The sequence below is a fragment of the Triturus cristatus genome, chromosome 11 (genome assembly GCF_964204655.1).
Source record: "Triturus cristatus chromosome 11, aTriCri1.1, whole genome shotgun sequence".
Lineage (NCBI taxonomy): Eukaryota > Metazoa > Chordata > Amphibia > Caudata > Salamandridae > Triturus > Triturus cristatus.
Window position 1 is genome coordinate 442,319,029 of NC_140594.1, and position 13,319 is coordinate 442,332,347.

At 42.7% G+C, this 13,319-nt stretch overlaps 1 pseudogene; it reads right to left on the minus strand.

Annotated features, from left to right (window-relative positions):
• Positions 1 to 10,233: 10,233 nt before the first annotated feature.
• LOC146784418 (large ribosomal subunit protein uL6 pseudogene) lies at positions 10,234 to 10,832 on the minus strand (annotated as a pseudogene).
• Between the last annotated feature and the right edge of the window lie 2,487 nt (positions 10,833 to 13,319).

Here is a 13,319-nt window from a genome sequence, read left to right on the forward strand (position 1 = left end):
GGGATGGAGGCGGTCGAAATTCGAGGATCACTTTTCTCTTTCCATCCAACAATTTATTGCATTATGTAAAAACATCTCAGTATATCATATTTGTTCCATTATGCTTCATCCTTTTTAGGTCTCACCTGATCCACCGCATGCGCTGTTCTGGCCGAGACATTTTGTATGTGGGTTTTCCAAGTGCTGCCTGTGGCCTAAAGTTTGCGTGCACGTGAGCGTGCACGCAGCCACCATGTGTCTCCCCGTGCCTGATCGCGTCCGCGAGTCCGCAACTACTTCAAATGCAGCGCGCGCACCCCTGCTTTCACTTTTGCCGTCTTTTCACCCCTGCTTTCACTTTTGCCATCTTTTTTTTGTTTTAACTACTGCAAATGCAAAGCACCTTGTTTTTCCTGCACGGCGTTCTGTACCGAAGAAGCCTCCTGGACGAAGGATGCCTCACAGGTTCGCTAGAGCGAATAAATGCCTCTCGTGCTAGTGCGCTGCTCGGATCAGTGGGAAATTAGATTCAGTCCGCCTCGCAGCTGCGCGCTTCTTCTGTTTACCCTCGCTCCTTCTGTTTACTCTCGTTCCCTAGACTAGCTCTTTTTGTTGGGCATTGCTCTTGCCGGAAGTCCTCCCTGATTCCTGGATGGGTGCTGGAGTACACCCAGAGTTCACATTTTATTTGGAAGCGTTCCGTCGCAGCTCTTTTGATTGAAGTCTCTGGCTGGGAAGGAGGTTGGCATTTGTGCGAGCTGATGCCCGTGACATTGAAGCACACGCGAGCCTCAGGTCTATTTTCACACATTTTCACACTATGTACACAAGGCAGGCTGCGCTCACACCGTGATACCCATTCTACAAATCATTACTTTTCAAACACTCTCATAGCGGCTGAAGAATAACAGCCTGAACGAAGCGTGGCCTACGTCTGCCCCATTAAACCCCGAGCAGTTGGAATCGCCAGGCATTCACAGCGTTGCGCTGCGTTTGGCTCCCCGGTGATGGCTCGCACCGTTGACAATTATGGCTTATTTTTAGAGCGGGGGCAGAGAAGAGGCGGTAACCCCCGAGGCGAGTGCATCCCTGTGTGATCGTGGACAAGACCAGAGCGGCACTGTACACCTCAGTTTCATCTTCGGCCCTGGCCATTGATTTGAACCAGGTCTGGATCCCGCGCGAGTGGCTACCTCAACCTTAGGGTTCAGGGAGCTGGCCAAGTGAACCACCAAAATACCGCTTTATTTGCATGACTTTAAAGGCTCAACAGAAAAAGACTCCTTTGCTGAAATATGACTGCCGATTTGGGGGACTCCTACCCATGGTACACGGACTAAGGAATTTGAAGCTTTTTTTTGCACTAGACTTCTTAATTCTGTCAGCCTCTGTTTACAACCCTCTCCACCCAGACCCCCCGCCCCGGCTCGTGGTCCTCTCTGCCATTCTTCACTCTTTCTTTCCTTCTGTTTCTTGCTCTCTATCGTCCACTCTTTTCCAGTTTTCCGATTGTTTCTTCGTGTCTCTCCTTCTACTCTTTGTTTCTGGGTCTTTCCTGCTGCTCCGTGTTTCTGCTCCCCTCGGTTCCACTCTGTGTGTGTGTGTCCCTCTCTCCACCACACTCGTTCCTCGCTCCCCTTATTCCCATCTCTCATCCCCTGGCTTCTCTCCTCTACCCTTGCCCCTCTCCTGTCCCATAGTCCCCTATCCCTTCTCTGAATCCACTTTCCCTCGCTCCCTCCCCGATCTTTCCTATTCTCAACTTTACTCCTAATGTAAATCGATAAAAAGCGCATTATTGATCTAATTTGAGGCTCCTGGTCCCACCGGTTTCTGCTTCTTAACACATTTCTCCTTCTTGCCCTGGTGGGTGTACTTTGAGGGGTCAGGGGTCTCGCCCTGAAGACCCACACATGCTAGGAGAGGCATAAGGCGGTCAGTGGGGTGGGGGCATCTGTTGGGAGCTCCTGCCTCCCACGTCTCCAGTCCTGCTGAGGATGGAGACAGTTTCTACCAGACACACCCTCTCATTACTGACATCCTAGTTGTTCGTGTGGACTTTTTAAACATTTTGAGGAATCCTATCTCCCGAACTCCAAGGGCTGGCGAACAGTGGCTCACTGTGCGCACCGTACAATGTTAACCATTTACTCCCACGCAGGAGAGGACGTCCTGACAGTAACATGACCGTGCTTGTTTTAGTTGGTTCTGCCCCAAGCTTCTATACATATACTGGTCACGTGCACATCTCCCCTTTGGCAGGCTGCTCCTTGCATGTATATTGCTTCATTAGTCCCAGCCCTTCTATCCCATTCTTTTTCATACTGACTGAAATGGCCTCTCCCTAATAGAAAGCTCCAGAATGTCCAGAGGTCATGCACAGGTTACTGTACCCGTGTGTTTTACAAAGTAGGTATATTTCTACAAGTATCTTCCTGTGTTCTGTAAAGAATGTTGTCATCACTTACCATTGATAGTAATTTCTCCTAAACTTATGCGCCAACACCCCCATTATTACTACTAGGATAAACTCCTCCTCACTGAGGCAGGACTCTCCAAGAAATGCTGAAAATGAAAGCCCTGCCGCCCCCACCCTCACCCCCCCCACCCGAACTGGTGAGAGAATTGTTAATGGAAAGTATATCAGAAAGCTACATGAAAAGGTACATATAAGGAACAATAATATCAAGAGTTTTATATAGCTCTTTATAACGGCCATCTCACGTTTTTCACTACCTTATGTTATATAACTGTTGCCCAATTCATGGTTCTGAATTCACCCACCTCAGATGAATGGAGAAGGGAGTCTGACTTGCCATGATTCAAAACTCATAACCTCAAAAAACTGCATTTCTTAGAAGCAAGCATGAGCGGGTATTACACAAAAGAATTTTAAAATAGATATACATTTTTCAACAAATCATTGTGCGAATGCCCGGCAGAATAACACTGCTACTGGTCCGTTTGCTTCCTGCATATCGTGATTCTTGCCCATCCGATTCCTGCTTGCACTTTATTTTTATTTATTTATTTTTCAATTATTCCAGTGTTGCCCCAGCAGCATCACACTGCTTCCAGGGAGGTTGCTTCTATTGCTTTGCACAACACTGTGCATATTTTTTTTCTATTTACCCTTCTAAAATGTCCATTCACCATATTGGAATGGTGAACAAAAGTTTCAAAGAATATGTCACAACAACTGCCACTGCATCACACAGCAGACACACACATTTTGCACAGAAGGTCAACAATTTTTCAATGCTTTTTTATTAATAAATAGCATTGTGGGATGGCCGCCCAGGTGTGCGTATACATGATCCTATGTTGTGACTTACCAGTGCCAATTTGTATTTAGTTTATTTTCTAATGCCAATACAAACACGCTCTTGCAAAGCTAACAGCTTTAAAAGGTGAGTACTACAATTGTTGTTTATATTGTGCAACATGCGGCCTCATTCCTTGCTTCTAACAATTTCCAGGCAACAATAAAAATGTCAAGATACCTGTAGTGATTAATGGTCCTCAGGTCTATCATTCCATTTTCTTTAAAGTGATTCCATTAAAATGCTCGAGGGACTATTTTGCCAGTGAAAGTACACTCTGTCATCACAGGATCATATTCATTTATTTTTCTTGTATATGCAACCAATAAGAAACCAATCCTTTTTTGGCAAAGTGTCTGGCTTTAATGTGCTAAACTGCATTTGTAAATGCCTGTGATTAGATGCATCATTACATCAATCCTTTTACTCATTCATCCATGCATGTATCCATCCATCTTTTCAATCACCCGCAATCCACCATTTCACTCACACATCTATCATCCATCCATCCATTTACCTTTCACTCATCCATCCACCCTTTCACTCAGCCTTCCATCCATTCACTCATCCACCCGTCCAACCTTTCATCCAGCCATCCATCTGTCCTCCCTTTTACTCATTCATTCAATCTTTCACTCATCTATCCTTACACCCATCCTTTCACTCACTCATCCATCCATCTATCATCCATTTATCAACCCATTCAACACGTCCATCCATCCAGCCTTTCGCCCATACATCCAGCAACTCTTTCACTCTCATCATCCAACCTTTCATTCATTAATCCATCCAATCAACAACACATAATTCAACACTAAACCACATAATTCAACTCAACACAATTACACTACACGCCACATACATCCATTTCACACCATAAAATTTCACATCATGCCACACAATTCAGAAGGACACCACATAATTGAGTCATCGAGCATAGCCAATAGGTCTCGCGTTTGGGACCTTTTAAGTGTTTAACCATGCATCAGTTGATGTTATTGCACCAAGGATATTGTGCTGCATAACTAAATACTTATAAGGTCCCAAAAGCGAGACCTATTGGCTATGCCAATGCTTGTTATATATATTTGCAGCTACAAACAAATGTATTTCTAAAAGGTTTTTAAAGACTAAAACAAGACATTTTCATACCTACTTATTTCTTCGTCTGGAAAAGAGACAGCTAGAAACTATATCAGACAATGAAACAATTGTAATTTCGTTCAATACTCCACGGCTTCCAATGACATGTTCTCCTAGTCTCTAAAGCCACTTATTTTCCTCTTAATGACCTTGCATACAAAGTTTCGATGTTCGGTTGAAAGCATTTACTAGGATACACAAATCATTTTCTAGCTGTTAAGATCTTGTTCAATCCTTGCGTTCCTCATCTAATATTATGCGGCTGTAAATATATATTAAAATAAATTATGCACTTTCCTTTAAGATTCCACTGATTCTCTTTACTTTATGTATATTATTTAATTACCTGCTTCAGAAATTAATCCTCAAAGTCATGAATCATATTACCTTTCAGGTTAGTCATTGTCCTACTTCTACAAGAAGCAAAGACTCCAAAAATGAGACAATTAATGAACAATCTACCTCTTATTTTATTGGCTTAATCATCGTTCTCTTCACTCCCATACTAAATGATTATGCATCCACAGTCACTTAGCTATGCGGTGGTCAATTGCTCCCACCAAGTCTTATTTTTCATATAATTTTGTAGCTCAGGGCTTTTTTTTATATTATTCTTACTTCATAATCTCACAAATTAGTCATTATAAACTAAATCACTACTAATAACGTCCAAAATCTCACTTAATGTCTTCATTGGGATATTACTTCATGTCTTTGTTCTCCATAACTATATCAGTCCCAAAAATATGTTAGGGGGCGAGAATCCCTAATCATCCCTTACTAAATTGTAATGCATTGACATTTTGGCATTAATTAAATGCCCTATTACTCCTCTCCCGGGAGCCCATGTGGTAGGGAACCTCTTTCGCAGCTCCAATTCCAGCGTGATTGCAGGAGGCCCCTGCACCCTTCATACTCTTTGAATATTTGAATGCAGGAATTTACTGATCACTTAGCACTCAATACACAACATCCGCCATTCAGGAGGTGCTTGTTATTTGTTTGAAAGATACAAAGAGGACTGTAACTTTAGAAAAACATTTTTTAAAAATTCAAGTTGGAAATTCCCACTCACCTAGCATGTAACAAGGAACCTTCAACATTCCTGGAAACACATCTTTTTCCAGGGATAGCAAGCAACCAATCTCTTTGCCAAGATAGTTTTACCAAATAGGGATTTACCACTTCTTTTAAGGTAGGGTCCTCAATGGTAGATCTCGCTTTCAAATCGAAAGTCATGAAATGGTAATATAGGCATTTATGTTCAGCCATTTCCTAGATACTCCATATTACAACAATAATTTTTCACCCTGGAAATGTATTATTTCACCTTACTAACATTGATTCCTTAATGTTACCCCAAAGATTTGAAATATCCTTGCTTATTTGTGCACCTAATCCTAGCAGGTAAAAAGTAACTCATCATTATAGTAAGTAATATTCCTAGATTTCTTGCCTTCCCATGACCACTGCCTTTCCTGAGATGTAAAACTGTAGACATAATGGAAACTTCTTTTTATTCAGCAGAACAATAAAGAGAAATGTATTATATCACAGTAAATACACAATAAGTCTTAATATTACCTTGATAGTAGGAGATAAAAAAAATTACATAAATGACAAAGGGATCAATAAATATCAGCAGTCAAATCATCTACAGCCTTCCAAAAAAAGAGGATAAAGTGCAGTGTACCAGCAGTACATTTCGATCATGTCAAAACATTGGCAAAGAGAGAGATGTCCTCATCAATTGGCTAAGCCCATCCCTACATTTCAGCATAAAATGGTATTATAGTTCATTGCTTCTTAAACAAGGATCTAATCATATTATTTAAGTGCTAAAAACAATAAATTTCATGGTAGACCGATGAAGGGATAAACGACGAGCATCAATTATGAAAAGATGAAGTGCAGTGCAATCACAGTACATTGAGGTAGCACTTTAAAACATGCCAGAAAAAATAGATGACAAATGTACATTTATGATATCTTTTCTAGATGCACCCAACTAAAATCACATTAGTGTTTCCCAGCCTTTCCTCCTCCGTCAATCAACAGGAATTTTTAAAACAATCGGAGAAAAGCTCAATCCGGACAGCTCTAAACAACCCTTTCCTCCGTTAAGTTGTTCCATAAATTTCCAAACCCTCGTATACCTTTTGATCGCACCAACCCTTTTTGCATAGGCCTCTTCAAATTTACTTGTGTGGATCATTTTCTTATACCATTCTAAATATGTGGGAACTCTACTTGTCCTCCAATTCTGCAGAATCAAGGATCATGCCACCAAGGAGGTTATCAAAATAAGCTTGCTTGTTTTTAATATTTGGAACAATTAGCTTCCATTCTGAAAAAACAAAAAGTGCTACTGTTGGCTCTAGTTTGACTTGGCTCTGTAAGCCATTACTAAGAGCGCCAAATATTTTTCCCCAAAATTGAGCCAACAGTGGACAGGTGAAGAAAGTATGAACAACAAGAAAACGCGATACACAAGGGTCAAAGACGGGGATTAGTTTACCGACTAAAATACCTTTGTTCCCCAGACAACACTGACAACAACTGCGAAAAGGTACTTAGTCCAAAAAATAGAACCACGGCCACTTAGGAGCTACAAACAAAATGAGAACCTCGCCGAATAGTTGATACACCACTGTGTCAGAAGTAGAGAGTCCATCAGCCCACCCTCATTGGCGGAGCTTCGTCATTTGTGACTCTGAGGGGTTTTATGGTTAGGGCCCATACTCTTGAGCCATCCAGCTCTCTCGGATACCCAACCAATTTATCCCTGCATAAAGAGACTCCTGACACAATGTGTGGTCCAACTTATTCAGACTCAAAACTAAAGCTGAAATGTGAGTGCAGTGCTACAAGTGAAGGTGTGTTAAAAATGACTACGTGGGCAAAAAGTATGTTTAATAGGCATTGACCAGGTGTCATATCTAAAAAAAACAGATAGTCTTGAAAGGATAGACTATTTCCTGCTTGGTTTCAAAAGGTCGACATGTTTCAGCCGAAGCGGTCAACTGACCCGGCTTTCTTCAGGACCTACGTGAGTGAAAAATAGAGCTACTGCAAGAATAACTCAACTAGTGAAAAGATTAATTGTGAAAAAATGAAAAGTCATAAAATCTGGTGTGGCCACAGCCACCCTACCAGGCAAGCAACCTTTTTTGCTTGATTAGAAGAACTTCTTCTTCTTTCCCAGCTTTCTGTGGGAGGACAGCCTCACCTCACCCGGCTGACTGCTCGGAGAAGGAGGCACCGCTCTGTCCGTCGATACCTCGATCTAGACTCCGTGCAATCTGGGAGGTCCCAGAAAGCCCACGTAGTCATTTTTAACACACCTTCACTTGTAGCACTGCACTCACATTTCAGCTTTAGTTTTGAGTCTGAATAAGTTGGACCACACATTGTGTCAGGAGTCTCTTTATGCAGGGATAAATTGGTTGGGTATCCGAGAGAGCTGGATGGCTCAAGAGTATGGGCCCTAACCATAAAACCCCTCAGAGTCACAAATGACGAAGCTCCGCCAATGAGGGTGGGCTGATGGACTCTCTACTTCTGACACAGTGGTGTATCAACTATTCGGCGAGGTTCTCATTTTGTTTGTAGCTCCTAAGTGGCCGTGGTTCTATTTTTTGGACTAAGTACCTTTTCGCAGTTGTTGTCGAAGAAAGTATGAAGCCAATCACCACCACCTGGTTGCTAGCACCTAAAAGATCTATCTTTCATTTCTGAGTACATTTTGTGGAGGGCTTTAGGCGTGTAATACTCCATCCATCGCAAGAGGAAAGACATCTGCTTGAAATTTGCAGCCCTTAAGCAGGGCCAGACTGGCCATAGAGGGCACCGGGCGTTTTCCCGGCAGGCCGCCAGGGTGGGGGCCGGTTTTGGGCCCCTGGGGGGCCTTTTTGTTACCGGGGGTCGGCAATATCGTCCCCTGTAACAAAATCGGCTGAAAACCGGCCCTCGCAAACTGCTCGGCTGCACTCCCCCTCTCCCCGGGGGGGGGGGGGGGGGCTGAGCAGTTTGCCAGGGCTGGATTCTGTTCTCAGTCCAGCTCTGCCCTTAAGGCTTTACTACCAAGATGAAAAATTGTCTGCCACTCGAACTCGGAAAAAAAGCATTGCGTTGTCACAGACATTTTTGCCCAAAAAATCTTTATTAGATGGTTTTCCCTAACCCTGGGCGTAGTTCGCGAAGTAGCACTTCGCGAAGCTACGCAAAGTGAAGTTCGCACTACGTGAGCTACGCGTAGCACTTCGCGAACTGCGTAGTACCTTGTTCGCACTGTGCCAGATGTCGTTTTCAATGATTGCACAGTGCGGACAAGCAACCGGCACTGTGCAATCATTGAAAATGGCATCTTGCACAGTGCGAGCTGTAGTTTTCTGCTGCTCGAGTAGATTTTTACTCGAGCTTCAGCTTTCTCAACGCGAACTGGTAGTTTCTCATCACGAGCGGTCGCGAGCATACGCGACCACTCACAATGAGAAACCTGACCTCCTCGCGTTGGGAATCTCGCCGGGAGGTTTATTTTCCATGCTCGCGATCGCTAACTTGAAGTTGCTGATCGCGAACAAGGAAAAAGGTTTGCCGGGATGTCATTTTGCTTGCTCGCGGTCGCCAACTTGACGTTGAGGACCGCGAGCAAGCAAAAAATTACCGCAGCACTACGCAACACTACGCTACGCGTGTTCGCACTGTGCTACGTGCAGTTCGCGTAGTGCGAAGTAGCGCGAACTTCGCAAACTACGCGAGCGTAGCGTAGTGCTTCGCCCAGCTTAGTTTTTCCCTCAACTCTGCTGAAGTCTATACCAATTACCCACCCCACTCAGCCTTGCTTTAAAAAGAGCGGCCAGTAGTGGTGGTGGACCAGAATGAGCAACAAAACAATTTTTTTTCACTAGGTGGATAATTTGTATAAATCCAAAGAAAAAAGGCTTACTACGGTCCCCACACCTAGCTAGAATTTCCTGCCAGGTGAAACACCTCCCTTCCAGAAGAAAATGACCCAGCTCTCTGAAGCCATTAATGTTCCAAAACCATAAATGACTGGAATGGATATGTAAACCTAAAACTTTACATTCCTTTAACTGCAGATGTTCATACCCAGCCTCTGACGCATTGGTAGTATAACGAGACTGGAGTCTAATACGCAGGTCTTGTAACATCTTATACCTCATTCATTTTGGGAGTTTGGCCATTTTTCTGAAGACTGGAAGCTGCGATCCTGCTTCCTTTACCATTCTATTGATAAAAAAAATCATCTAACAATGCCCTTCAATCCGATATATGCACCAAAAAGTAAAGGAGGAAAGCTTCGTAGTATGCACGAATCTGAGACAATGCCAACCTGCCCTGATTTATTCTCAGTTGCAGAACTGGATATTTAACTCTGGGTGCCTTTTTCTTCCAGATAAACAGTCGAAAGAGAGCATCCAGCTCTTTGAAGTAGGCCAAGTTCATTTTTAACAGAACATTCATAAATAAAAAAAAACTAATAAAGGCAAAATTGACATTTTGATAAGGGCGACCCGACAATAAGAGTAAAAGGGAGAAGAGACCATCTATCAAGTAGATCCCTGATTTTTTTAAAGGTAATCTCATAATTCAATTTATAGAGTTCAGCATAGGAATTAGTTATGTAAACTCCTAGATATCGAATCTGATTGAACGCAACTACTGAATATTTTTTAATTTTAATTTTGCACCACAAAGATATTTTTGATGCTATTCTGGCAGACCATTTATATTTGCTGAAATGCTTCTGTTGGTGGGACCAAGCTTATTCTTCTAGCTGCTGGACAGTACCCTTCTCTGAAACATAGATGCCATCCAAAAGCTTTCGGATATCCTTGTTCTTTACATTGGTGGCTTGCTGGATCAAGGCAGCTGAATTTGAAACTAGTTCAATGTCATTCCTTTCAAGAATCAACTCGTCCTTCTGGGCTTGAGAAAGTGCAGAGTTAACACCTTGCCTCATGCGCACTCTGCGGATGTACTTCTCCCCCAAAGAGTTACAGATTTCTACTAGCGATCCAGTGTCCTGAATTACCATGTTAAGAGGGAAATTAGTGTACACAGACCTCATCTTGTAACGAAAGCCCAATGTGACACCCGTAATCATGTTTTGCACATGGCTGCACAATGTGTGCACAGTGGCCAGCTCTTTCTGATTACCCCACCATTTGTCAACACAAAGCCTCCTGTGTTTCTTGCCTATGAGACAGAGCTCAACATTAATATGGTTGAAGTCCCGGCAAAGACTTCCTCGAGGGCCCTTCACAATAACAGTGCGCCCTTTCAAGGTGATGTCCACCTTGTCGGAGATGTCCACAGTCTGGTTGTTGAGAATGGTCTTCATTCTCGCAGGAGACCGAAAAAACTAAACCACTGAGCAATGTACCCTACCAGGGAGATTATCACCTAAGGTGTTGAACATCAGGGTTTCTGTTTTATTATGATTAATTTTGTAGCCTCCAATAAATTGAAACTGCTCAAACTTACCAAAAATTGTATATAAATTTAATTCATCAGGCCTGAGACACAAAATTATGTCATCAGCAAATAATTTGAGCTTGATTATACCTTCCGTTGGGGCTTCAATTCCCCGATTAGCCCTTATCCTGGTTGCCAATGGTTCGATGAAAATTGTGAAAGGTACGGGCGACAAGGGACAGCCCTGAGGAGTTCCCGATTTATATCTAAAATTCAGAGCATGCTGGAGTTCAAGAAAATTTGGGCCTGTGCACCCTGGTATATGTTATATAGTATATTAATAATTACGCTGGCAAATCCAACCCTTTTAAGAGCAATAAAAAGGGTAGCCTTGTTAACAAGGTCGAATGTTTTTTCAGCACCGACCATCATTATAGATGCAGGTATCTGATTAGTATTAGAAAAAATCAATAGCATGTATTAAAAAAGTGGTATTAGCAGACATTTTCTGTCCTGGCAGAAAGCCAGTTTGGTCTTTTTGAATAATTTTCTGGGCGACAGGCATGATTCTGTTGGCCCAGACTTTCATTACGATTTTATAATCAGAATTTAAGAGACTAATAGGTCTATATGAGTTGACGTCACAAGGATTCTTCCCTTTTTCAACAAAACTAACAATAATTGATTCCATAAATATTTGGGGGACCTCTTCCCCATTTTTCACTGCATTAAAAAGCTCCACTAGAAACAATATTAATTCTTCCTGAAAGACTCTATAAAACTCAATTGGAAAACCATAATTCTGACAGGCCTTTCCTGATGGCATTGCAGCAATCACTTGATGAATTTATACTGCTGTAATATCAGCCACTAATTCCTCAGTCCGATTAATTAGCATTTCTGATAAATTGATATCTGAAAAATACTGATGTATGGCTTCTTGTGAAACCATATATTTAGTGGCATAAAGTTTTTATAGTGGACAAGGAATATTTTTGCAACTCCCACCTTATATGATTTTCCCCCGTCTGGCTTTCTTCATAAACTCGTTGATACAAGTTATCATTCTTTATCTCTTTCAGGACAAAGACTTCCCTCAGTTCATTTTTAGCGGTAAACAGCTGCTGCTTCACAGCAATTCGCTCGGACGAAGAGTTTGCCCTTAATTGAGCTGCGGTATCAACAGCAGGTTGCAGTTCCAGAATATGTGCCCTCTGCCTCTTAGATTGAATGGCTTTCAAAGCCATAATCTGCCCACGGGTAGCAGCCTTGAAGGCACCCCAAACAGAGAAAAGTGTTGCTGTATCCTTCTTAATCTGGAAATCTTCTTTAGTCCATATTTTCATATTAATGAGCCATTTTTGGTTGGAAAGAAGGAGATGATCCATCTGCCACCTGGATCTTTCCCCTGGCCTAGCCGTCTAGGTGACAGAGTGTTTGGAAAAAGAGTTTGCCCATATTTGAGAGTCAAGACACTTAAGATAACGAGAAATAAGAAAGTAGTCAATACGCAAGGCAGATTGGAATTGCTGGGAACAATAGGCATACTGTGACATCTGGGAGTGGGCGTTATGCAAAGGATCGATCAATTGATAATCATAATATCCAATACCTTTTTAGTTATAGACTTCAATTGTTTTTTTGTTTTATTCGAGGTATCCCTAGCTAAATCCTGGAAATTTTTAAAATCCCACCCCTCACACTTCTCATCAGGTCATTAATTTTTATAATACATTTAGGATCGCCTACTGTCGAGGCATATTAATTGATGAGATTACAGACAAACCATTTGCCCCGGCTCTGATCCATAACTACCTACTAAAGGGGCCCCTCTGGACCTGTATAATCTCCCAGTCTAGCCCACACCCAAGATATATTGCAACACCCTTCATGGCCAGCCCAACAGAAGCAAAATAGGCCTTTACTTAGCTCTTGGGAATGTATAATTTCGGAAAATTGGATTTTAAGTGAGTCTATTGAAGAAATAATATTTGAGCTGCAAAAGAGGTAGGCCAAATAAGTAAAGCCCTGTTAGAAAGGATAGACGGACCGGGAGGGTCGGCCGGGGTCAGGAGGAGAGGTCTCCGGGGAGAGCCGTCTCCAGCGATCGTACAGACAAGTAACTTCCCCCCCACAGACAGATACCACACACGGATAAGGTTCAGTGTTCTTTATAAGCACTTCTTAAGGTACGGTTGAATGGTACAAGGAGGTCTGGACTCAGGGGTCCCCTCGATTCAAGTCTCTCAAAGTAGGGTAAGGGGTAGCGGGACAGTCTGTCTACCAGTCAGGTAGTTTGGATGAGATGATGATTAGCTCACAATCCTCGAGCTTAGTTGGTGCGGGCCGCGGCAGCGCCAGCAGGTCCCGGAAAGATGGTCGATGGACGGTCCGCGGCAGCGCCAGCAGGTCCCGGTGAGGATGGTCGTTACA